This window comes from Salvelinus sp. IW2-2015, linkage group LG2 (assembly GCF_002910315.2).
Source record: "Salvelinus sp. IW2-2015 linkage group LG2, ASM291031v2, whole genome shotgun sequence".
Classification (NCBI taxonomy): Eukaryota; Metazoa; Chordata; class Actinopteri; order Salmoniformes; family Salmonidae; genus Salvelinus; species Salvelinus sp. IW2-2015.
This window is the reverse complement of record NC_036839.1, coordinates 7,656,971-7,684,459: the sequence shown is the minus strand read 5'-3', so window position 1 is coordinate 7,684,459 and position 27,489 is coordinate 7,656,971. Positions and strand designations below refer to the sequence as shown.

General features: G+C 45.7%; 1 pseudogene; it reads right to left on the bottom strand.

Annotated features, from left to right (window-relative positions):
* LOC111972666 (histone deacetylase 4-like) overlaps window positions 1-27,489 on the bottom strand; it is a 143,298-nt pseudogene that overhangs the window by 22,187 nt on the left and 93,622 nt on the right.

The following is a 27,489-nucleotide window of genomic DNA, read 5'->3' as shown; positions in this document are numbered from 1 at the left end:
GGGCTCATACCCAAAATGTTTGTGCAGCAATAAAAATATGTCAATTTCAGTTTATTCACCAGAGTGCAGTCCTATTTTTGTTCTTTGAATTATAATTAATGGATGTAAATTACAAACTTCAGAAGCCTTTTCAAACCTCAAATATACTACACRTTTAAAATGTCCTGCTTTGCAGGAAAGTTCTCCTGCAACAGGGTGATCAAATTAGGATCCCACACCTGGAATGACGGAGTGATTTCTACACATTGCGCCTTTAAGGAAAAATAAAGTTGAATAAAATGTGCTTACAACATGTTTAGGCATTACCTGTTGCACATTCAGTGTGTTCTTCAATACATGGACCTTGGTTGGACTGTGTAGGTATGTGTGTCTGTGTGTATGTGTATCCCGGCAGTGTGTGTGAGCGTTTTTGGGAGGACCTGCTAAGCCTCAGGGTTGAACACCTCTTTCTCCTGAGACAGTCAGGCCTAACCCAAATCCCCYTGACCCACTGTAATATCCTCATCACGCATGCACGCACACACATACACACACAGGGTGTATCTCAATATGCATACTACTGTGCTCCACACTCTCATGCTCCGAGTGCATTCTCCGAGGATGTTCTCTTGAATACGTTCTTGTGAGGACGAAAGTGTAGAGAACGCATAAAACATACCATCTGAGAAGCATCGTACAGCCAGGACAATTGCAACAATAGAAACAAAACAAAACATACACAAAACAAAATGTTTTACTTCATAATAATCAGCTATCAATATGTGAATTTAAATAATCTAGCTAGCCAGCTAGTTAAACAGGCAAAAATCACCTAAAAATAATGTAAGGTAGATGTAAATTCTTCGCAGGTAGCTAGCTACCAATTCTTCGTGGCTATCTAGCTAGCGAACAGTAGTAGCAAGCTATTGACTTTCTATTGGCTTGCAATCTATGCACACTAYAGTGGGCATTGTAGGCATGTAAACATGCCAAAATGAACACAGTATGTATTTATTAACATATYAAGATAAAATATTGTCATTAGGCAACATATGAGAATGGGCAACATTTTGTTCTGAAGTTAGAGTTGATTTTCTCATACTTCAGCTCAAATAATTTAAAGAAATGTTGTTTTTTACGTGGTTGCGTCCTATTTCTGTGCATACTTTGCGTTGAAGCTTGCATTGATGCATGCTTCAAAATATCAACAAGCGGAGTACGCATCCGAGAAGTRCCCTCCGTGCTCCATTTCACATACTTTGATTTGGACTTATACTCCGACCCTCCCGTGCTCCAATTTGCGTGCTTGGAGCGCGGTAGTATTCCTTTTGAGAAACACACACAGACACACACAGTGTGCACACCCGCATATGCATAAGAACACATGCATGCACACACGTACAAATATACAGTGCGCGCACGTACCCGCGCACAAGATATCGACGACGCACGTGTGACTACTCAATGCGCTCTACCTATAATGCTCATCGAGACCACTGAAACCCCATCAGTTCCGCAGGTGGTCGCCCAACACGTCAACCTTCCCACAGAAGTGGCTCTGGAGTCTTACTATGTTAATTATTAATTATCCTCCTCCTCTGATCTTGGCTGGGGCATTCCTGAAGCTATTGGATTTTTCASAGATATGAGAAGATGAGATGAGCCACATCTCTCTCGTTCACCTGCAGTGTTTTCTTTACCTTTTTCCCCAGTGAGGTTGTGTTGTTTCACTTTGGGAGGGAATAAACTAGACGGAGCAGGAAGATGAGCACTCTTTTGGGGGCCTGAGAAGTCTGTGTAGGGGTAAGGGACTTTGTTCMCTCATAGTTCACCCAAGTCCTCATCATTTCCCCCATTCCCTGAATGCTTTGAGTGCTAAGACATGCAGCCGCACRCACACAAATGCACACACGCGAACRCGCTTTCAGAATGAAGGCAGCTGTTCACTCAGTGGCGTTGACAAGAACCAGGGAAACCTCCCTCTCTAGGGACTCTCTCCATCTTCCACTCCTCCTTTCCATTCCTCGCTTTAACCTCTCCTCCGCAGAACACCCCACCAGGGTGTGTGGTGTGTTCTCAAGTGGAGTCCTAAACAAGGGCAGTGAATGAGGAGGAAGATACTATAGCTTGACTGAACACCAAAAAAAAACTGAAAACCATACCGCCCAAACCCACTAACCAACAAAGGGTTAACGCTAGCGATGCCTACATGTCAGGCTCAAAGGCTTTTCCGACACACTTCAAAGCCTTGTCATCTCACGTTGTGTAGAGCTGGTTTGAATTAAGCTCAATTCTCCTCTCTGTTCCCCAAGTTCATGATGAGAGAGGGAGCGTGAGGGAAGGAGAGAGAGACGGGACTTCTGGTTTTCATTAGGGGATAATTTTCTTATCTTATTTTCCTCCCTTTCTGGAGGCTCAGGCTTGATCCCCTGCAAATGCAATGTGGCACTGGCTGAGAGCGAGAGAGAATAAGGAGTGCGACGGGGTGGATTTGTCTGTGTGTTTGATAGAGAGAGGGACGTATAAAAGGGCAGCGCCGGGATTGTGGGTTCGATTCCCACGGGGGGCCAGTATGAAAAGAAACAAAAAAATGCATGCACTCACTACTTTAAGTCACTCTGGATAAGAGCGTCTGATGAATTACTAAAATGTACACGTAAAAAAGGGAAAGATAGAGAGAGATGGCGGGAGAGTAGATATATGGACTGTTGGGCTGTGCTGGCCATTTTCCTCTGGGTGCTGTAAATCAGAGGCTGAGGAGACACTCACTGCAGCATTGTGGGATTGATGAGCGCCGGGGGCCAGCTGGGTGAAATAAGGGGAAGACCCACATCCCTGTCACTCCAAAATTGACCCCTAGCCCCTACTCCCCCAAGCTAGCCCCCCGACCCGCCTTCTCTCAGTTCAATTCAAKAAGATTTATTGGCATGGAAAGTGTAAGAAAACATGTCAAATCAATTCCCCTCTCTCTCCATCTACTTGTGTACATCTCATAGGATTGGATAGGTGGATCAAAGTGGTGGAATTTTCACCTAGCCTATGAGAAGTCGACAGTCACTTTATCCTGGCGCAGGGTCTAAGGGGGTAGTTGAAATCGGTGAGGGGGCACAATTTTTTGGGGGGGGTTCTTGCATTGGAATTATATTGAACTCTGCTTATATCACGCTATACCACAATAAACATAAAGCGSAAATGCCGAGACTCCGAGACCATTGAGTGCTTTTGAAGTGACAGGTTGGCGCGAAATCTGTAGYCCATCTCCGTGCCCTACACAGTAAAGAAATGTCTATTTGGTAATGAATATATAGGCTACAAGCTAGATAGGGTAATTCACCTATTACAAACAGCCTATGTGAATGCAGCTGTACACAGCCGATGCGATACGGCACTTCTGTGGATCAAATTCCATCCACCCACGTAATACATTATGCAATGCCGGCCTACTGCAAACACGGGGGTGGGCTCTTYACGCGGAGCTAGCTGGAGCTCGGCAGCATCKTCGCTGCTGGGCTTTGCGGCGGCCTTGGTGGTTTGATTTCTGATATCCATSGTGGCAGCGGTAGATTAGCTGGTTAGAGCTAAATAGGCTAATAACACTAACACCTTTTACAGAAAGCTCAGAAGCTAACTAAACTCTAYAGTGGTGCGGCGTGAGGCAGAGTTGAGTGAAGCAGCTTCGACCRTAAACTTGACCCCCTCCTTATAAATCWAAWTATTACAGGCAGAGGCGTATCTCGTTATTCACGTARCCTACCTCGTTATTCACGTMGCCGAYCACAGATGAGGAGTGTTYTTCCATGCTTTCTATGGAAACTCTATGGAGTCAWACCTRRCCSCCRAGTGGCTTTCCATAKCCTCCCTACATACAAACACACACACACGCTGCAGCATGCACTGTCCATGGTGCTGGTACAGCGCAGTGGAGATACAGATTTGGCGCCAACCYATCACCCAATCATTTGAACCTTTTTGCTATTTTTTATTAAGGGACATAAAACAAAAACTGAGTAAAGGAAGATTTAATATAGCTTCTTACATGGCCCTCAGGCTGATGAAAATAACAAACAAATCATGGTACATGTGGCAGTACAGAAGGGCTTCCTTGTCCAACATAGTCTGCAACTATGTTGGACAAGGAAAGCGCTACCAAGAAGGTAATACCCTCAAGCTCTCGATGCTCCACTTCAGTGCGATGTGCTCTCTCTCAACCACTGAATASCTGGACTCATGTGATTTCCATTTTCAGCCGATGAACAGAACAGATCTCTCCTGTCCGACTCTCCCYGAGCTAGCATAGCTCCCAGCCCCACGTTGGATGCGTCAGTCTGCACCACAAAAGGCTTGGCGAAGTCTGGACTGACCAGAACTGGATGGCTACATACCACCCATTTGGGACTCTGGGATGCCTTTTCACAGGCTGTGGTCCACAGGAACTGTTTCTGCTCTTTGGTTTTGGTCAGTTCATTCTACGAGTAGGGCCACATCTGAGAAGTCTGGCACAAAACGTCAGTTCAGGCCCCAGGAAGGACTTCACCCGCAGCTCGTGTGCTAGGCGAAGAACTRTTTTGGATGGCTGCTACTTTGTCCACTTGAGGGCACATGCCCTCTGGGCCAATGTGGAAACTCAAGTACAAGACCTCTTCTCGGGCCACAGCACACTTGGTTCCATTCATAGTGAGCCTCGCTTTCGGATCTACCTCAATATCGTCCCTAGGTGCTGTAGACGCTGCTTTGGCTCTAGCAACTCTGACAATATGGGGAAATCAGTCCCTAGGACAACATCATATGGCCATCAACCATCTCTTCACACAGAATGAACCTATGGTCATGCACCTATGGTCATGCACCTATGGTCATGCACAGTAAACATAACCTGTACTACAGGCCCATAATCTGCAACTAACTTAAATTAGACCGGCCCTAACGAGTGTTTGTGTACTGCCAGTATCAACCAAAGCCATCAACAACTTGCCATTTAGAAACACCTCACATAGCTGCTCATTAACCTGCAACTCACTAGGGCGTAAACTAGACGTAGGCAAGTAGCACAAAAGCACATTAGCTCTGCGCGCCATACATTACGTTGTCTGCCTTATGTCCTACTAGKCCACAAGAAAAACACCTACGGTCCCTTTGCCAATTAAAAGAAGACTGTGTGTTGTGTCTTACTATGTGTCCCGCATTATMCCACAAACCGACTGGGTCAAGCAGCTGCCACTGTGTTTGCATTGGAAAAAGGCCCGTTGGTCAGACATGTAGACCTCTGCGAGACGCGCCGYCCTGCAGCAGATTTCGGGTCCCTCTCCCAAACCCAAACTCTGATTTCAGATGTAATCATCAGAAGGAATTGTTCAAGCACGATAACATCCAGGACAGTTTCAACTGTGTGCTCCGTTGGTGGTATCCAGCGCCTGGCAAGCTCCCGGAGACGCACAAACAATCCCTGAGGGGATTCCCCCGCCTCTGTCTTTTCTTCACGAAAGCGCTTTCTATAATTGTCTTTGCTGATTTCATATTTAGTTTTGTATTGCTTCCTTAACACTGTCATAATCATGAACGATGGCCATAGTCACATAGGCTTTTCCTGCCTTTCCTGTTAGTAGACAAGCCGAATCACCCACTCTTCTCTCGGCCAGCCACACGTAGCCGCCATCCGTTCAAATGTTGCGAGGTACATATCGACTTCATCATTGTCAGTGACCTTGGGAAGTGACAGGTTCGACCGGAACGTCACTGGCACCGGGCCCCTTGGATCTGGGTGCCGACTGGCGCAATCAGGCGAGCCTCTGCTTGCTCCAACCCCATGGCCCAGCTGGTCTTGTGCCCCGATGCCAGCGTTGTTTTCTTGTAGATCAATAAGTGCCATCTCYACCACCTAGAGCCGAGYCTCCTGTCTCTGCTCCCGTTGCTTRCTCTTTTTAAATGCTCCATTTCAGCAAGTCCGTGAGCTCCAGCATTGCGCACAGCTGTGGATCGCGTTGCTTCTCGGCCACAGAAAATGCAGGATTGCCGATATGTGGTTGTCTGTGCGCCAATCTCTGTGGCRTCCCCAGCCCACTCCACAATATATCCTGCTGCATTTCGCCTTGTTCTACTGCCATCCTTACCTGGTTCTTTGGTAGTTTTGCGGTAGCTCCCAACTCGCGCATCATTCTCGTACAGGAAAGAGGCCCCCTCGTGGAGCCGGGCCGGGAAGTCGAGGTGGGGCTATAATACTATATTGCGTGTATTTACTGCATCTCATTCAGGTCTACATAAAAACAGGTAGGGGCTACAGTATCATTTAAGATTGGGCACATCAATCCTTTATCTCATAAAGGTCATGGACTTTGCTCGGTATCAGCCTTTCAGATTATTGGCCATAGGTCCCCCTCTTGCCCTCAGAACAGCCTCAATTCGTTGGGGCATGGACTGTACAAGGTGTCGAAAGCRTTCGACAGGGATGCTGGCCCATGTTGACTCCAGTGTTTCCCACAGTCTGAAATCTGTAACTACTACATTGTCACAGAGTATCAACGAACAAGATTTCTTACCCTTTCCAAACAATTTCCCTTCTATCAAGTGCAGCGCCAACATAACGTGGCAGGGTGGTTTAAAAACAAAGGACAGATTTGAGCATAAACGCATAAAATGTGTCTTTATATGTGTAACTCTGTGTTGTTGTCTGTTCACACTGCTATGCTTTATCTTGGCCAGGTCGCAGTTGCAAATTAGAACTTGTTCTCAACTAGCCTACCTGGTTAAATAAAGGTGTTTTTTTTATTTTTATATATATATATATATATATATATACAACAACACAAGAGACAATACCTGAAGACGTGCTACACATTGGTGGGGGCACAGTGCTTGAGGGTTTGTCGACATAGATATGTATATACAGTATATAGGTACATATGCGCCCTAATATGTATCATGTCCCACCTCTTGTATACTGTACACATCCATATGAACATACGATACTGCGGCTTGTACAGCATGTGATCCATCTGTCTGGATGTGAAAGGGTCAGTGTGGGGTTACGTGAGGAGCAGGGTTATGTGGAGGTCTGGGGTACATTAGCAGGGCACATTGTCCTGGTTAGTATAGTATAGCGTGCAGCTAGCCAGTCAGTAGACTGAGACAGAGTGGTTTGATGTGTGTCTACTGTCTACCTGCACCGGCAGCTCAGACCAATTGGCCAGACAGGCTCATCTTCAAAGTGAATCACCCTCTGCCCTGCGCCCCAACCACATGTCTGCGTGTGTGTGAGTGTGTGTGAGGATGTACTGTATGTAAGTTTATGCTTGCATGCAATGCCATGTATGCTTGTGTGTGTACGGGTAGGTGCGTATGCCTGCAAGAGAGTGTGTGTGTGTGTGTGTGTGTGTGTGTATGTGTGTGTGTGTGTGTTGTGTTGTGTTGTGTGTTTGCGGGAATTGGTGATGAGCATACGTGCATGAGTTTTGCATGATGTTTGTGTTTTTCTCTGTGTGTGTGTGTGTGTGTGTGTGTGTGTTTACTGGATATTTATATGCACATACTCATATAATGTGTGTGTGTAAAGTGTGAGTGTGTAGGTGGGTTATAAATAGCCCCGGAGAGCGGACCTAATGGAGTTCAGCCCTGGCATCAGCCTGCTTGGCATATAAAAGAGGCTGCCACAAAGGCCTGACTCGGCCATGTATTACAACACATCATACTTCAAGCCTCCCTGCCTCTCAGCCATATAGAGGCCACTCAAAAGCTGTGAAAAGGAGGCATTACAGTATCATGAGTTCAGTTATTTTTGGACGACGGGAGAATTCCATACAGTCATGGCATAACATGACCTTTTGTTAGTTACACTTCTCTCAGTATTTCTGCCTTGAATGTAACATTGACGTACTGTATCCTGCTAATAGCTATCACTGTAAAAATAGACAATATGTGGACAATATACACACGTTTGGGACTATCCATTTGRTTGCATTGTACAGGGCAAACTAAATCAAGTGCACCTGAAGCATATTCAATTATTTGACCCAGGTCTGACCCCAAGTGATGTTCACATGGTTGTATTTGTGCCTCCAATTTGGCAGGCATATTTGACATGAATCACCCAATCCGTTKTCTTAGTTCATCTACATTTCTACCCCCTCAAAAACATCTACAGTTGTCCTGAATCTGCAATCAACTGTTAATATGTATTATATTCTAATGCTAACAATAGCTTACTCTATCAGTCACTTCGGCTTAAGTTGAAATCTTTGGATGAAGACAACATCCAGAATCATCTACATTAACGTCAAGAAGGCATTGAGTGATATTAGAGTGAATCATCCCTTTAATATGCGTCTGTAGACTTGCAGGCATGACAGCAGTGTGTATATGGTTCCAGAGCTGGGAACTGTCAGGACAAACTGAGCACTGGGACCTTCAGTCTGTTGATATACACCTCTCTCCTCAGCCAAGTGCTCCCTGAGCACTTTACACACCAACAGCCAACCCCCACCGCTGTAAATTCAACACTAAACTGGCTCCTCTCTCTTTCTCTCCCTCTTGATTTCTGACGCTGATGTTGCTAGCATAAGAAATCCTCATCATACTCTGTGGTAGCTAGTCTGTGTGTGACAAGTGTGTTACCTGAAGGCAGCCAGGTACTCTGCGTCTCCCATGGGTGGTTCCAGTCCCCCGGTGAAAGCCATGTTCACATTGAAGCCCATACCTGCCCCAGTGCCCACCTACAACACAACATAGGTTAGTCACATACACAACATGCACACACACTCAAGCAAAATGACATGCATATACTGTACTATTACACACTCTAGACAATTCTTCTGTAGAACAGCCTCCAGCTAGGAAAATACTGCTGGGATTGCTGCCATTTACCTGTCAAAGCTCAGACTGCACCTGCCAGACGAGAGCACGCGYTCTAGTATACGCACGCACGCACACACACAAGTACACACACTAACACACTTTTACATTAAGTCTGGGCATTTTACAAGCAACAATAATAATCTGACCTAAGTGGTAGAAGGCCTTGCTAATGACCACATCATTAAGAAACCTGAATCAGGAGATGTTAGATGACTGCCAATATAATAGTGTAGCAATTACCAAGGAATACTAACAACAATTGAGTTTTCTTTGTGTTGCCATTTTGRATATGAATAACAGGAACATTTCCAAAAATCGATTGACCCTTCTCTAAGCAACGMCCCAGAATTTTGGCGCAACAAATCACAGCGCTCCCAATGGAGAGCAACTATCGTCGAGTGCGACACCTCGGACAGTGTGTTGCCAATTTAGCGACTTTTATTGGTAAAAGAGGCAAGCGACAAATGCAGTTACTTTTCAGGCTGCCTTTGAGGAGTTGCGAGCMTTTCTATGGTTTTGATAGCATTAAGCGTATTTAGCCACTTAATTCTGCAGCAAACACGAATGGGAGAGGCTGTCTGTGCAACGGGGACCGCAGCAGTACMGTAAATTGGTGCTGTGATGTCGTCATCTAGCAACTTTAGCGACAAATTAAGAAGCCATTAGCGACCTCTCACTGAAAAATTGTTGACAACACTGCTCAAACAAGCTCACGTTTTAAATGCATGAAAGCCAGTGAGGACAGTGGGAAAAACAGTTTTCTTTAGAAAAGGAATTGTTTAAATGGCTAAATAATTGAACATTGAACCAGGAGTACTTGTTACTGTGATCCTTAAATGCAGAGCCTGTTGAGGAAGTTTTTCAAACCTGAAATTATACTTTTGTTACATTGTTGGTTAGTCAGCTATAGTAAACTCACGTAAACTCGTACATCGCCTTGGTCCGTACAATTGCCCTTATTTTAGCGCCCCAAAAACGTAATACTTCCAGATCAACTGTAATGTCAATATCATTGTAAAGCACAATTTCTCCCCTTTCCAACATGATCAATTACATGACCTAAACGCTGCCCGTTTTCTTGCATAATTCAAGCAGGCAATGAGCCCCGTCGGGTCTTTTTTTTAAATGGCGGGTGGGAAGCGAAACTAATGTGTGATAGTGAGAAGGAGAGATGTTGTGTGGGAAATAGCTTTTTTTCACTCGATCTGTCCACTTATCACCTTATCGCCTCTAAAATGTAAATAAAACACTATAAAGAATTTATATAATGTGTCATTAGATACGTATTTGAAGGTTTGTGTCGAATTTGAATCGGGTTTTTAGGGCGGTGCTAAAGTGATCTTAGAAGTAAACAGCGGCTTTGAGAATGATGATCGCATGCAATGATGATGCAAAAAATGACTAGGTATCCCCCCTTACCCCTGTCACTGTCCATTTCTGTTTTTAAACGATGAGAGAAGTGCTACACCTGGTGGAGAGAGATTGTAAGACAGAAATAGTTTGCTTATGCGTGCTGTACGTTACGACATGACACGTCACGATGTAGCAGGAGGGTCCGTTTTTTACAACTTTTCTCCAATACTATAGAGCCATTACCATGTCGATCAACGCTTGAATAGAAACCTAGTTACACCTCAGATTTTGAAGTCAACACAGTCACTACAGTCCCATTAGTTTTCTTTGTAGCCTCGTTTGAATGTTGCGGTTGCACACATTTGTACGGAATGGGGTGAGTTACGTTAGTCTCAATCTCATTGACCACCAAACATTGCTAATGCTAGCTAGCCACTTAATATAACTTGTTTTCTCTAAATGTATGTTAGCTAGCTAAGTTAGCCATGTTATGAATACTCTGAATAACAGAGGTATGGCCTCGAGCCACATGACTTGGACTCGAGTCGGACTCGAGTCACAAATATGATGACTTGCAACTCGACTTTGACTTTAATACCAATGACTCGTGACTTGACTTGGACTTGAGCCTTTTGACTCGACCTGACTTGATACCATCCCAAAGCCCAAATATAAAATATTATGCTATTAAAAAAAGTGTGCAGCGCATCAACTCTTCATTTAACGGATTACAGTTTGAATCGGACAGCAGCCAATCAAATTGTGCCAGCTGACAAAAAGTTGTGCGTGGCAGTGCAGAGGAACGTCGGCGGGTGAATTCAGATGGAGCCCTGGAAAGATGACACCCAAATTATTATTTTCGGATATAAAGACGCCACTGTATCAACAAAAACGCGAATGCAACTTGCAAACATGCGGGAAGAAAATTACAGACGGAGGCGCAATAATTTCCAACTTTGTTCGACATTTGAAGCTGTACAAAGAACGGTCGTGGCCAATATAGCCGACAGCTATATAATTTATAACTTTTCTACTGTAGCTCTTAGGCTAACGTAACGTTATATCAATGAGCCTCCACACAGTCATGTCAGTGTGGGAATGTGATCATTGCACCCAAGATTGAGCTACAACTGGCTAGGTAGTTGGTAGCCTAATCCTGCCTGATGTTACTGCTGTTCCTAAAGCCATTGATATATGTTAGCCTACTGTAACCACACACACAGAAACTATTGGTGTTGAGATCTTGCACACTGTGCAGGCAGTTAAAGTGAACATAGACAATCGTGCACCGCAGGCACACACACACGCGAGCATATCCCCAACTCTGCCCATCACTCATCAGGCGCTCCACTGCCAGGAAAGAAGTTGCCGTCGTCGTAGCGATGGAGTGACAGGTAGGAGAACGTTGGGATCGCTGTAGAACGCTTGTTGTGTGCCGTTGCCATGGTGAACATCCTGACAGATATGAGAGGGACGGGGGTAGGCAGGTTTAGGTTTTCTCCCTGACTCTAACAACTGATTTTGGATCAGGTCTTCACATTAAACACCTATTCATAAGCATTGTGCGCTAARMAACAACATCGARCTTGAATCAGTCGTCAGATGGACATAGAAGAGTTACACCAAAGTAGAAAAGTGGACACCCTGAAACAAACTCTATCAATTGCCATGCTTAGCCACTATCTAACATACCACAACYCTACAAACTCTTTGTGACCGGTTCAGAGGGTTGAATATGTTTTAGGCAATCAATTGGGTTAAGTCAGTCCTAAAAATCCCATCGCTACGACATCCATTTCATTTGAACAGACCTTCCCACATAGTCAAACATYWAAAAAAGTGACTTAAGCTTCTATATTGAGGCTTTATCTCATACAATTGACACATTTTAAAGAAGGTTTGTTTTTTAACCGAGTGTCCTTTTTTACAGTCTCCCCCTGCTTTATACGTTTCTACATCGAGACATTTTCTAATACAACAAAGGAGTAAAAAGAAAACTGTGCTTGCTGACTGGATGACAGGGCTAGTTGTAGAAGTGTCTCTCAGTGAAAAACGGCAGGAAATGAAAAGAGGTTCAAAGGCWTTGGGAAGCCGTATAGTGAACCCAGCAATGATCCTACCAACATCCAGCAGCCATCTCTTCCTGGGCATGTGGACAATTTTCAATATGACAGATACTAACGACTGACATTATGTGTTTCATAGATATAGAACCCTGATGTATTGTCGTTATATTACACTCACAGAACATTGAAACATTTTTTTTTGAAAGATAGGTCACATTATTTGTTGCCTTATTCTGTGTGGAAGCACAGGAAGTCCAAGGTAAACTTACCCAATCCACAATCAGGATCTTACTGACACTGAGCCTCTGCTGCAAGAGTTTAGCTGCGATGGCCACTGAGTTGAAGTAACAGAATCCCCTATGTAATGTAATGATAAGAGACGAGGGAGGGGAGCGAAAAAAATTATATACATTTTGTGAGTCTGACAGGTTCTGAACATTTGATTCTGCTCAAAATCTCTCTACTGTTCCATAATGATGTCAACAAGATCTGATCGAATGAGACGGAAGAAACATAAAAGGGGTGGGACTTACATAGGTGTGCTCTCCTCTGCATGGTGTCCAGGGGGCCGGACTACWGCAAAACCATTCTGCCAATCAGAGAAGACGGAACCATGTTACCCATAATTTTTTATCTAACCTTTATTTAACTAGGCAAGTCAGTTAAGAACAAATTCTCATTTACAATGACTGCCTACACCGGCCAAACCCAGACAATGCTGGGCCAATTGTGCGCTGCTCTATGGGACTCCCAATCATAGCAGTTTGTGATACAGCCTGGATTTGAACCAGGGTGTCTCTATCACTAAGATGCAGTGCCTTAGACCGCTGCGCCACTTGGGAGCCCAATAAGGCCTTGAGCAGTCACAGACTGAAATACACTCCTACTCGGATAAACGCATAATCCCAAAAACGCACACACGAAAAAACCCRCTTACACACATATATATATATATGCACACCAACCCGTGCACCCACACACGCATGCACGCATTCCAGTTTCTCCATGCAATATTTAGTTCTCTCCCTCTCTGACCTTAAATCCTGATATGGCTCACAGTTAATTGTTTTGCCATTGACAGGGCGGAGGGCCAGACACTGCTGATGACACAGACACAACCCCTGCCACCACACACACACAAACACACACGTGTGGCTGTCAGCTGGGAGTAGCAGTGCGAGAYGTGGATGCTGTGTTAATGTGGGAACCTAGGGGACTCCCGCGCCGACTGTTTTAGGGTCCTTGTGTAATATGGGGACGCCCAGTGTTTGGGGGCCGTGACTGACTGTGGTATGCAGGGACATGGTGAGGGGACCTGTGTCCCTGTAGTCCAGTCTAATGATGTTGAGGCAGCTGCTGTAGATTACTGCACTCCACCTCGCCTGTCCACAGAGGATATTATTCTAGCAGAGGGAGAGGAGGGACTCAGATCCTGTCTGACGATAGGGGCCGCTTTCAAAGAGTTGTATGTGTGAGAGCGAGAGTGTGTGATTTAAAAATTTAAAAACGTTGAAGATGCTGATGGAATGCTGACTCGGACAGGCTAGGGTGGTTGCAGGTGATGTTAGTCTGCCCCCCCCCCCGGGTTGCGTGTGTGTATGCTAAGATGGTGTTAAGCGGCAAGGAGATAACTTCCTGTGACCTCTAACCCCTATGTAGAGTGCAGGAATTTTCATGATTATTTCAGGTCTTCATTCCTAGATAGAGAGACCATGTCCTCGATTWATCCATTGGGGTGACTGATAAATAGATGAATGTCCGGGACAAACAAGTCAGTGAATGAATCAAACAAGTAAATGAATCTCAGTAACAATAACAAGTGTTGTTCACGCGATGGCACACATACTCATTTCAACTGATASACTCCTAACAACAACCTTCAAATAACAATAGATCGTGCTTTCAACTCYACTATAACAATGAGAGTGAAAGTGCTTGTTGAAGCCACAGGTCCTAGCAGAAACTCCACGTGAGTGTTAGTAATTTAGCATGCTGTACTAACGGCTCTGAGAGGAACCGTCATTCGTCTCCATTAGCCAGCTCTGCTCTGATGCGGTGTGCAGGCTCCCGAGTGGCACTGCATCTCAGTGCTAGAGGCGTCACTACAGACACCCTGGTTTGAATCCAGGCTGTATCACAACCGGCTGTGATTGGGAGTCCCAGCGTCATCCAGGTTTGGCCGGTGTAGGCCGTCACGGTAAATAAGAATTTGTTCTTAACTGACTTGCCTRGTTAAATTTGTGTGTTAGCAGGGACTGTTAGCGTTAGCAACTCAGTGGTGCCCATGCGCTAGGTCGCCAGCGGGGTTCAAGTGATAATCCAGCACGGTCACAGACACAGGAAGGCAGGAGGGGAAGGCGGGGGTGTCTGTCTGAAAGCTTTGCGGTGGGGAGCGGGGAGGGGGGCATTCCTACCGAGTCTGTAGGTGTTAAGAGTGAGTACGGCTAACAAGGCTATATTAATGAAGATACACAAGCCCTTTCATTCACTTGAGTGGGGCTAGCGGTAGCACTGCTAATGAGGTCTAATTATCAATGCTCCACTCTGCCACCTGTTCACCTGAGATGGTGCTAGCATTAGCATTTAGCATCAGTTGCGAGATGGCATTATCATTGGTAATAGGCATRCAGACAGACAGACAGACGCATAGACAAACACATGGTGACGAGGGACATGAGGCTAACCTTGAGCTCTGCAGCCGCCACTTTGAAGCAAAGCTCCACGACGGAGCCCACAGCTAGRCGAGCAGCGCTGGACGAGTGGACCTCGTTCCAAATGGTGTCGCTGTCCACCTGTGAGCACAAGCACAAATGCATATTTATATAATGCACATTATAAACTGGGTGGTTCGAGCCCTGAATGCTGATTGGCTGACAGCCATGGTATATCAGACCGTATACCACGGGTACAGCAAAACATTTATTTTTACTGCTCTAATTACGTTGGTAACCAGTTTATAATAGCAATAAGGCACCTCAGGAGTTTGTGGTATATGACCAATGTACCACGGCTAAGGGCTGTATCCAGGCACGACGCAACGAACATCCCATAGCCGTGGTATATTGGCCATATACATTTAAGTCATTTTACATTTAAGTCATTTAGCAGACGCTCTTATCCAGAGCGACTTACAAAATATACCACACCTCCTCGTGCATTATTGCGTAAATAAGATAATTGAGACATGGATTGTGTATGTGTGCCATTCAGAGGGTGAATGGGCAGGACAAAATATTTAAGAGCCTTTGAATGGGGTATGGTAATAGGTGCTAGGCAAAATGATTGTGTCAAGAACTGCAACGCTGCTGGGTTTTTCACACTCAACAGTTTTCTGTGTATTAAGAAAGGTCCACCACCCAAAAGACATCCAGCCAACTTGACACAACTGTGGGAAGAATTGGAGTCAACATGGGCCAGCATCCCTGTTGAACACWTTCGACACCTTGTAGRGCCCATGCCCTGACGAATTRAGGCTGTTCTGAGGGCAAACGGGGGTGCAACTCAATATTAGGAMGGTGTTCTTAATGTTTGTGTATAGCCTAAATGTATAATAGAATTGGACAATACAAATTGTATATAAATTGTAGATGTATAATGTACAATATAAACAGGTTAAATTATACAATGGGACAATGTTGGACCGGGATTGYTGTGGTACTATCTGTCCTCGCAACCCTACCAGATGTAGAGAGAGTGAAAGGAGGCATGAGTACACAAGCTACAGTACAAAGCCCCTAACCACACTCGCACACAGTGTTACAAATCTATTATATCACAGCTTGCACAGAGAGAAGGAAAAAAGGGACTTGATTGCTGAGCAAAAAGAGGCAGCAGTAAAGAGACCCTCAGAGTGAGTTACGGGTCTGTCCAACTGACGTGAATGACTCCCGTTTGAGACACACACACAGGTCAATGCAGGGGCAGGGGAAGGTACTTTGCTCTTCACACGTTTGTCCGCCAAGAGAGTCTTTTGAACGTGCTTCTACTGAGGTCCCAAAGGGGATGCTAGTAGAGGTGTGATTTTAAAGGGGACGAGAGAGGTGAGATGGCTTACTGTATATTCATAGACATGGAGCGTCAWTATTGAGCCAAGCGAGTACGTTTGGAAGAGATGGGGGGTATAGATGGAGAGAAATATTACCAAGGGGATGAAGACATGGAGAGAGATGGGGGATGGGTTGGGGGGAGCTGGTTAGTCTTGCTGTTGTGGATATGTGTGTGTGTGTGTTTCCCTTTGTGGTCAAAGAGAGAGGCCAGGCATTCATCAGTCAGGGCTGATTATGCTGACACACGCCTGCCGAGTGGCCCCAATCTCTCTCACACACACAAATCCTATTTTCCCTAACCCTTAACCCTAACTCCTAACCCTAAACCTAACCTTMATCTTAATCTCTAACCCTAATTCTAACCCTAAACCTAACCCCTGAAATAGCCTTTTTATAAGTGAGGACAGGCAAAATGTCAGAACTTTAGTTGGTTTACTATTCTTGTGAGGAMTTCTKGYACCCACAAGTATAGTAAAACATGCACACACGCACACACACGCACACACTTCATACAACTACCTACATCTCTACACCTCCACACACTCTACACACCACTAGTCCATACTCCACATACTGTTGCACAAACACCACACACAGCTCTAAAATCTACACACCGCTGTAACACACTTAGCAGAGATACGCTTAACTCCTCGTTGACCCTGCAACCAACTTGAAGTCACACACACACACACACACACACACAGACACCTGGGATGACCAACTGAATTCCGAGACGGAATAATCTTAAGAGAAGGAAACACCTGGCAGAGGGAAAGAGAGAGGAGGAGAGAGAAAGAGGGAGTGTGTGGGGACCTGCAGGGTTTCTGTGAACCTTGGGGTCTCCGACAGACTCAGCACACATTGACTGTGGCGATCCCTGCCTGCTGCATTTGGCTTTCAGTTGCATGAACGCTCGAGGCTAGAGAAAGAAAAAAAAAGGAAAACGTGGGCCTTTTCAAGTCGCGCCAAGAAGGACTTTGTCACGAATTACGGGTCTGTGGCGCATTTGTGATAAAAAGAAGACTGGGGGGGAATGGAGGGGTGAGGGGAAGAGAGGGAAGATGGGTCGGGGGAGAGGGAGAGGGAGGGTGAGTTGACTGAAGAGTGATGGCTGCACCAGAGAAGTGAGTGAGTGAGTGAGTGAGTGAGCGAGCGAGCGAGCAAGTGAGAAATGAGTGATCAAGTTATTGCGTAATAAAGTGAGCAAGCTAAAAAAAACAAAGAAGAAGAAATGGGACAACGTGCAGAGGGACAAACTGAGGAGTGTGTAAGAAAGTAAAAGAGAATATCGAGCGAGGGAGGGACACTGCCAAAGTATGTCAGCAGTACCAGTCACTAACAGAGAAGAAAGCGTAACGCTGGAAAAGTAGAGCAGTCCTGACAAAAGCGACTTCTGAGAGGAAGACTGAGTAAGAAGAAGTGAAAGACACACGCCAGTAACACCAAGAGCAATAGGGGGATAAAAGAGAGGGAAAAGCGAGGGACCCAGAGACCAAAGAGAGAGGGGGGAGCGTGTTGGAATGAAAGAGTGGTTCGTTCTGCTCAGGCTGACAGGGTAATTTGATGAGCGGAGGCGCTGTGCTGGGACTACAGGAAGACAACAATTTAGTCCCATTTCCATAAAACAGAGCAGAGCCCCTTCTGTTTCCTACCAACGCCAGCAGGCGCCGTAACAGACCCAGCTAGCTACCCCCGAGAGAGGGGGGTGGACAGGGGAAGGGAGAGACAGGAGAGAGAGCGGGGGAGACAGGAGAGAGAGAGCGGTGGGGGAGAGACCGGGTGGGGAGAAGAGAACGTGGAGAGGAGTGAGGGGGGGGGGGGGTATGGGGGTAAAGAGCAAGAGAGAGAGAGAAAAAGGTTGCTGTTTGTTCTCCACCACCACACACGCACACACACCACCCTGGGACACAGAGGCAACCAAAACTGTTGCTCTGCTTTCTGTCGATGGGTAATTGTGACCAGATGTTTTCTATAAACATGCTGTGTGTGTAGTGTGTGTGTGGGTGCGAGGGGGGGAGGGGGGGGGGGGGGTGCACTGCCTGTGTATGTGTGTTCAGAGGGACCACTTAGGGGGGGGGGGGGGGGACAATGGTGTCTGTGTGTGGTGGTGCACGTGCATGCACAATGTGTACTTCCACTTCAGTGCTGCTTGTGAAAAAGTAAAGGTATTATATGTGTCCGGGAGTGTGTGTGTGTGTGTGCGTATTGGAGTGAGTGGGTGAACTCGGGTTCTGTGTGTTTGTCGATCCCTAGGTCAATATGTTGGTCTGATTTTCCATCCCCCTCTCTCTCATTATTTCTACAGGGGAGTAGAAGAGAAGAAGTAGAAGAGAGTGACTTACCCCCACCCCTCCACAAGGCAGCCTCACAAACATGGGAGTAACTGAACCTGAGGAAGAGAGAGAGAAAACGAGGGAGGGAGAGAGAGAGAGAGAGAGAGAGAGGTTAGAGGGGACCGCCAGAACACTCATGGACACCCAGGACATTCAGCAGGTGCTTTTGACCTCTGAACTCCAGACTCTGACCATGTGAACTTCCACAGAGGCGAGAATACACAGATGCCATTTTAATTGTGGTGGGGGGAAAAATGACGAACCTCTCTCTCTTAGTGTAAACGACTTGATTTTGTCAAACCTATTCTTTCCTCCTCTTCCCTCTTGTTGTGACAACAAATTAGGGACACATTGTCACTTTCCTCTTCATTCAGTACCCCCCTTCATCCCACTTATCCATTGTTTCTGTGACAGCACTGTATACCATAGCGGTGAATATGAAGTAACATACCGTAACATAACCTAAGAGTTGTCCAACCGCCTTGTCATGCAGTATGCATGTTAGAAAGTATTCCAGACGAGAAGCGCCTGCACGATGACTAGGTTAGACATTATATCCCCCCTTGAGATACAAATTCATCTTGACCGGTACAAATTCGAGCAAAACATCATCAAGTGGAAACCCCAAACCCTTAATACAACACCCTGCATGATTTGAGAATATACGCTAGCAACATTTCACCTTTTGGCCTGAACATTTAAAATGTGTCTAGGTTAACGTTCACTCTTCTTAGTGGGCCCTGAGTTGATCGTAACACTGAATAAATATGAATTCATATAGCAGACGCTCATAGATTGACTCATCACACACACACACCCCCCCCCACACACCCCCCCCCCCACACACACACACACACACCATTGATGCAAGACAGAATATACAACATAATCACACACAGTTGAACACAGTCCAAAACAGTGGTTCCCCTGGGCGTACTTGGCCTATCCACAGGGGGTACTGTTTTCATGAGACTTACTGGTAAAATGCACATGAGGTTGTCCTTCAGGGGTACTCCGGGCAGAGCAAAAYGTACTTGGTGGTACAGTAACCAAAAAAGGCTGAGAGCCTCTGGTCCAAAAAAGTCTACAAATGTAATGACTACCTTACTGCACAGGCACTGCTGGCTAAGAGGCTAACTCGGCTATGAAAGCCAGAGCGGTCATAGTGAGGTGTTTGAGCCAAAAAAGTCTCTCGCATTCTCCCAACCGAGAGGAAGTCTTTAGGTGATGGATCAGTAAACTTTGGGAGGGAGTAAACAAGGAGGGGTGATGTCATGGAAAATGGCGTGTGTGTGTGCTCGCGTGCATGTGTGCATGCGTGTTCATTATTGGCAGAGAGGTGGCGAACAGCTGGGCCAACGGCTTAGAGGTAGATTAGAGGTAGATAAGTTCTACAAGTTCCAAATCGGACGAGAAAAAAAACAAGAATAGAACCAAAACAAATTAAAATTGTTTAGGTAAACAAAACAATCTCTTGGGAGATGTACTGAGTGTCCCTGTTTTGGTCTACACAGAAGGCAATAATGTAGATCATTAAGTTGATAATGGTCTGGTAGAGGATCACTATCATTAGACCAGCTTTGCCCTGTAATAATAGACAGCCGAGGTGTAAGAGGAGGGAGAGAGCGGTTATTGTATTATTGTCGTAACACTGTCATACTTTAGGCAATCTTGTTCCTTTACTTTGAAGATATATGGGTCAATCTGAACTTCTGACATGCATCGATGTCAGTGGAAGACTAGGTGAAMATTTGACTTCAGTGGAAGCAGRGATYCGCCCTGCACAATATRCCRTGAGCATCTACACAACGGATCCTGTTTAGTGTACAAAGCAACAACMAGTYGGGTCTGGGCCCATATCCACAAAGGGTCTCAGGAATGCTGATCTAGCACCCGTTTTTCCTTTTAGATCACAACGAATAGGATTATATGGACAGATCCTAGAATAGCACTCCTGGTGTAGAACGTACTGTCTAGCTTCTGTCGAAGTGGGTTGGTTCCATACAGAAGGACGTGGGCCTCAGAGTGAACCGTCTGCAGCTCTTCCAGTGAGGCTTCCGCCCCGTATACACTGCAGAGAAGGGGGGGGGGGCGAGAGAAAGAAAGAGAGTTGGTCAATTTTATTTTCATTTTATTTGTATTTCTTTCCCCTTTATTTAACCGGGTAGGCCAGTTCGTTTACAACTGCGACCTGGCCAAGATAAAGCAAAGCAGTGTGACACAACAACACAGAGTTACACATGGGATAAACAAACATACAGTCAATAACACATTGAAAAATCTATATACAGTGTGTGCAAATGTAGTAAGATTAGGGAGGTAAGGCAATAGATACGCCATAGGCGAAATAATTACAATTTAGCAATTAACACTGGAGTAATAGATGTGCAGAAGATGAGTGCAAGTAAGATACTGGGGTGCAAAGGAGAAAAGAATTATTACAATATGGGATGAGGTAGTTGGGTGTAGGTGTAGGTGTAGGCTTTGTATGGTGCAATGATTGGTAAACTGCTCTGACAGCTGATGCTTAAAGTTAGTGGTAAATAAATGATTTGTATAGGTGCAATGATTGGTAAACTGCTCTGACAGCTGATGCTTAAAGTTAGTGGTAAACAAATGATTTTTGCAATTCGTTCCAGTCCTGGCAGCAGAGTACTGGAAGGAAAGATGACCAGTGAAATATACCTGTTGGAGCGCGTGCTACGGGTGGATGCTGCTATGGTGACCAGTGAGCTGAGATAAGGCGGGGATTTACCTAGCAAAGACTTATAGATGACTAGAGCCAGTGGTTTTGGTGACGAATATGAAGCGAGGGCCATCCAACAAAGCATACAGGTCGAGTGGTGGTAGTATATGGGCTTTGGTGACAAAAAAATGGCAGTGTGATAGACTACATCCAATTGCTGAGTAGAGTGTTTGGAGGCTATTTTGTAAATTACATCGCCAAAGTCAAGGATCGGTAGGATAGTCAGTTTTACGAGGGTATGTTTGGCAGCATGAGTGAAGGATGCTTTGTTGCGAAATAGGAAAGCCGATTCTAGATTTCATTTTGGATTGGAGATGCTTAATGTGAGTCTCGAAGGAGGTTTACAGTCTAACCAGACACTTAGGTATTTGTATTGTCCACATATCAGAACCGTCCAGAGTAGTGATGCTAGAACGGGCGGGCGGGTGCGGGCAGCGATCGGTTGAAGAGCATGCATTAAGTTTACTAGCATTTAAGACCAGTTGGAGGCCATGGAAAGAGTGTTGTTGGGCATTGACGCTCGTCTGGAGGTTGTTGCACAGCTGTCCAAAGAAGGGCCAGAAGTATACAGAATGGTGTCGTCTGCGTAGAGGTGGATCAGAGCAGCAAGAGCGACATCATTGATGTAACACAGAGAAAAGAGTCAGCCGCGAGAATTTAACCCTGTGGCACCCCATAGAGACTGCTAGAGTCCGGACAACAGGCCCTCCCGATTTGACACACCGAACTCTATCAGAGAAGTAGTTGGTGAACCGTGCAGTCATTTGAGAAACCAAAGGCTGTTGAGTCTGCCGATAAGAATGCGGTGATTGACAGAGTCGAAAGCCTTGGCCAGGTGATGAAGACGGCTGCACAGTATTGTCTTTTATCGATGGTGGTTATGATATCGTTTAGGACTTGAGCATGGCTGAGGTGCACTCATGACCAGCTCGGAAACCAGATTGCATAGCGGAGGGAGGTACGATGGGATTCGCAATGGTAGGTGATCTGTTTTGTTAACTTGGCTTTCGAAGACTTTTGAAAGGCAGGGTAAGATAGATATAGGTCTGTAACAGTTTGGGTCTAGAGTGTCTGCCCCTTTGAAGTGGGGGATGACCGCGGCAGATTTCCAATCTTTAGGGATCTCAGACAATTTGAAAGAGAGGTTGAACAGGCTAGTAATGGGGTTGCAACAATAGCCACGGATAATTTTAGAAAGAAAGGGTCCAGATTGTCTAGCTCAGCTGATTTGTAGGGGTCCAGATTTTGCAGCTCTTTCAGAACATAAGCTGTCTGGATTTGGGTAGCCAGGTGGAAAGCAGGCCAGCCATAGAAAAATGCTTATTGAAATTCTTGATTATCGTAGACTTATCGGTGGTGACAGTGTTTCCTAGCCTCAGTGCAGTGGGCAGCTGGGAGGAGTGTCTTTTATTCTCATGGACTTTAGTGTCCAAGAACTTTTGGGAGTTTGTGCTACAGGATGCAAATTTCTGTTTGAAAAAAGATAGCCTTTGCTTTCTGTGTAATATTGTTCCTAACTTCCTGAAAAGTTGCATATCGCGTGGGCTATTTGATGCTATTGCAGTACGCCACAGGATGTTTTTTTGCTGGTCCAAGGGCAGTCAAGTCTGGAGTGAACCAAGGGCTATATCTGTTCTTAAGTTCTACATTTCTTGACTGGGCATGCTTATTTAAGATGGTGAGGAACAGCCTTTTAAGAGAATACGCAGGCATCTCTCTACTGATGGAAGTAGGTCAATATCCTTTCAGGATACCCAGGCCAGGTTGATTAGAAAGGTCTGCTCGCTGAAGTGTTTTAGGGAGCGTTGACAGTGATGAGGGGTGGCGATTTGTTGTTTGACGCAGACGCATACGGACAGGCAATGAGGCAAGTGATCGTGAGAACTGGTTGAAGACAAGCAGGGTGTATTTAGAGGGCAGGTCTGATCAGGATGAATATCTATGAGGGTGCGTGTTTACGGAATTAGGTTTGTACTGGATAGGTCTTGATAATTTGTGTGAGATTGAGGGCATTCTAGTTATATTGTAGGATCGGGGGGGGTGTTAAGCATATCCCAGTTTTAAGGTCACCTAACAGGACAAACTCTAGGGGAATTAATTCACATATGGTGTCTCAGGGCACAGCTGGGGCAGAAGGTGGTCCTATAACACAGCGGCAACATTGAGAGACTTATTTCTGGAAAGGTGGTTTTTTAAAAGTAGAAGCTCGAACTGTTTGGGCACAGACCTGGATAGCATGACAGAACTCTGAGGCTATCTCTGCAGTAGATTGCAACTCACCCCTTTGGCAGTTTATCTTGGCTGAAAAATGTTGTATGTGGGGATGGAAATTTCAGAATTTTTGGTGGCCTTCCTAAGCCAGGATTCAGACACGCCTAGGACATCAGGGTTGGCGGAGTGTGCAAAAGCAGTGGAAAAAAACAAACTTAGGGTGGAGGCCTCTGATAATTAACATGCATGAAAAAGGCTTTTAACGGTTACAGAAGTCAACAAATGAATAGCGAACTGGGGAATAGAGTGGGAACTGGGGGCTACAGGGCCTGTTAACACTTCTATGACACCAGAATCTTGTAATTGTGTACCCATTTGTTATAAATGTACTGCTACTTTTACGAATCCCAAGGGCCACCTGAGCTTTTGACGACAAGAGGGATGGGAAAGGATGGAAGGATGAAAAAGGAGAGAGTGAAGGAGGGACGGTGGAAGTTGGGGGGGGGGGGGGTAGCAGCAGGGTAAGACCTGCAGCCAGGAATCTCCAATTGTAACAGTGGTGGTCGTCAATGAGGTCTGAAAGGGGTGAGTGAGAGAAAGAGACAGGAGAGGAAGTGCTGGGGGTGGAATTTGTATGCTTGTTTATTTGTTGATGTTATTTCTGTTTGTGCCATTCGGGAAAGACAGACAGGCAGCTGTGCAACGAAGCGTAGCGATGATGCAATGAACGAGTGAGACGCGGGAGAGATCAGAACACAGGGAGAACCGCGACACTCTATGGAGCTCAGATGCATAACTGAATAACCTCATAACCGGCGTTTCCGACAGACAGCTGTCTTCATCAGGGTATAATGACAAACACTGCGGGTCACTAGTTTATATAGTGTCAAAGGACATCGCAGCTGTCTGTAAACATGGCCGAGTGTGGGCTTGAAATCATTGGTTAATTTAACAGATATAAATAGGACGTATAAAAAACAATGAATGGATAGCATTACGGTCATAGATACAATTTGGCTTACATAGGCCTACAAACACTTTCAATGAATAGCAAAATCACAAGAATGGCTTCAGATCATAAGGGAGCAAGGGTCTTTAAATTAAAGATAAAGACACACACACACACACGCCACGCACACAGCGATGCAGGAAAGAGTATCTCCATTTAGGAACCATTAGGCTGTTTTTAGACCTCTAGGATGAAGAGAAAAGAATGTCTCTCGCTGAGAAAATGTGTGTGTGTGTGTGCGTCTGTGTGTGTGCATGCATGAGTGCGTGTATGTGGATTGTCACAGAACAGGTGCAGGGCATGATAAGACCCACTATAAGCTTTTTATCTCTGCCAGCACTTCAAAACAACCTAATACTTCAAAACAAGGCCCTAAGCTAAACAATGATCTAAGGTCAGTTTAGATTTTTTTCTGCCACATGGTTAAGGTTAGGATTTGGCAAGGGTTAGCTGATCCTAGATCTGTGCTTATGGGCAACTTGCTGTGGGGTGTTTTGTCAATGGGGAGGTCGGGCAGCATGGCTTAACACTGCCCCCTCCTGGTCAGAAATGGTGCCTTAGAACTGGTGCCTCAAAGTGGAATAATGGGTTCATCTCAGTAGTCTAGGTTGGATGGGAAAAGGAAGCCACATTCGACTATTGAGATAGGACGGCGAACAAACTTCCTCAGTTAATCTGACAGAATTTATACTCTAAATTGGATTTCTCCCCTTAGTCTCTGCACTAATCTGAAAAGACTGTATGGGTGAAAACACAGAGCAAGCCTCAATATAACCTCTGCATGTAGCTCAGTGCTTAAGTGAGTGAAACAATGTGTGTGTGTGTCAGTATAGATTATTGATACATTATCCAAGAGATGAGCTTCGGTGATGGTCTCCGTACCTCACACTTGCCCCTCAGTCCTGTCTCTTGTAGTCGAGACCAGATGCTCTGGATGCGTCCGGCGTGCTCCGGGTGTGTGTTGGTGTTGCCACACATACACTGGTGCTTCTGCATCAACGTGTCATACACCAGTCCTGGAGGGTGATGGGAACACACAAAGAGTTAGGAAAAACGATGTTAGGGGACATGTTTGGGAGACAATAACTGTGTCCGAATATCCGTACATGCGTTCTAAATATTAGGCATTGTGGGTATGTGAAAATCAAACATTTTATAGGATGTGACATTATGGAAATGTAGTATGCTTGAAATGCCAGGACGTCATACTCATTTTGGCCTTTGATTTTCGTAGAATTCGCTGCACACTAATGAGGAAGAGAGTCGTCTTTTCAGACTCTCGTGTGCTTGACGACGGCTGATTAATCAGATACATTGACGTGCTGTACCAAAGCGAACGAAAGGCAGCAGTCAACGCGACCGCACACTCGATGACACATTCTCAGTATGGATGAGCCTAGTGTGTTGACATTTGATGCGTACTGCGTTCGTTGGTACCGAACAGTATGTTCTAAATAGTAKGTTGTACGATTAGTATTGAGTACACAGTATGTCGTCTTGGTAAGTAGTAGGCAAGACAGATTTTGGACACAGCCATAGATTCTCAGTGCACTTCCACTCTCTTTTTCTTTCTCACAGAGACAGAGAGAGCAGATACAGACAGATACAGACACCCACACCCTGCACTGCGTGGCTGATCAGTATGCTGGACACTGGGGCTCTCAGAGTGGTTTAGAGGGGAACGAGTCAAGGACTTGATTCTTTTTTTTTCAGGGAGAGAGGACACATTAATCTAAGAGAACAGGCAGCTAAGCCCTTGCAGACTGAAGGTTAGAGAGAGAGAGCGATAGAATGTTGGAGCGTGTGTGTGATTGTGTGCATGAGTGCGCACGTGTGTTAGTGTGTGTTGGTCATGGGTGCTTGCCCGGTGGTGAAGCGAGGCTTGGTGGGTGGTTCCTGCTGCACCACGATGAGGGGGAAGCAGGCCGAGGCAGGAGATGATTGGGCCTGGAGAGGGGGCGGTGTGTGGGAAGGTGATTGACAGGCCGGCTGCCTCCATCGAAGCCTGGTAGTTCCTCAACTGGTGGATTCTCTGCTGCTCCAACAACACATCCTGCTGCTCACAGAGAGAGAGACAGAGAGAAACAGAAAGAGAGAGAGACCCGAGAGAGACAGAAAGAGAGACAGGCAGAGAGAGAGAAAGAGAGACAGAGGCAGAGAGAGAAAGAGTGATATTACACACACGTAAGTGCTCTCTCTCTCTCTCTCTCTCTCTCTCACACATACACACAAACACACACACACACACACACACACACACACACACTCCAAATTCAGCTATCGTGTGCGTCTGTTGAACCGCATGCAAGATATCTTAGTAGCCAGAAGATGGCGCTTGATGCATCTCCATTATCACAGCCAGACAGACGTGAATCAGACGTGTGAGCTGATTCAGGAACATAAAGATACAGAGACAAATGCTTTGTAAGTATGCAGGTATTCAAATGATCTCATTTATAGTCACCCCAATTCCTATTAAAGACTACTGGTGGGGCTGGCTATAGGTGATTGTCATAAGGAGCTATTGGGATTCAGATTCGCAAACTGTATTGCCACTAAGTGAATTGCCACTACTGTAACTAACAGACCAGGATTCGATTGGGCATCGCTCCTGTTCTAACACTTCATTTCCCAAGGGCCCCCAGTGCTCTACTTCCTGCCGGGATGTAGGGTTTGTGGGCGTCATGGCAACAGGGAGGACAGTTGATTGGATTTGGACCGACTGCAGTGCTGTATGTTAGACAGGGAGGACATGGTCTTGTGTGTGTGTGTGTGTGTGTGTGTGTGTGTCGGTGACGATGTGTGTGTCTGTGTGTGTGTGTGGTCCTAGGGAGACTCAGATTCAGCTGTAGAGAGGAGGCGTGAGGCTGCCCTCAGCCATTCAGACAAAAACCTGCACGCT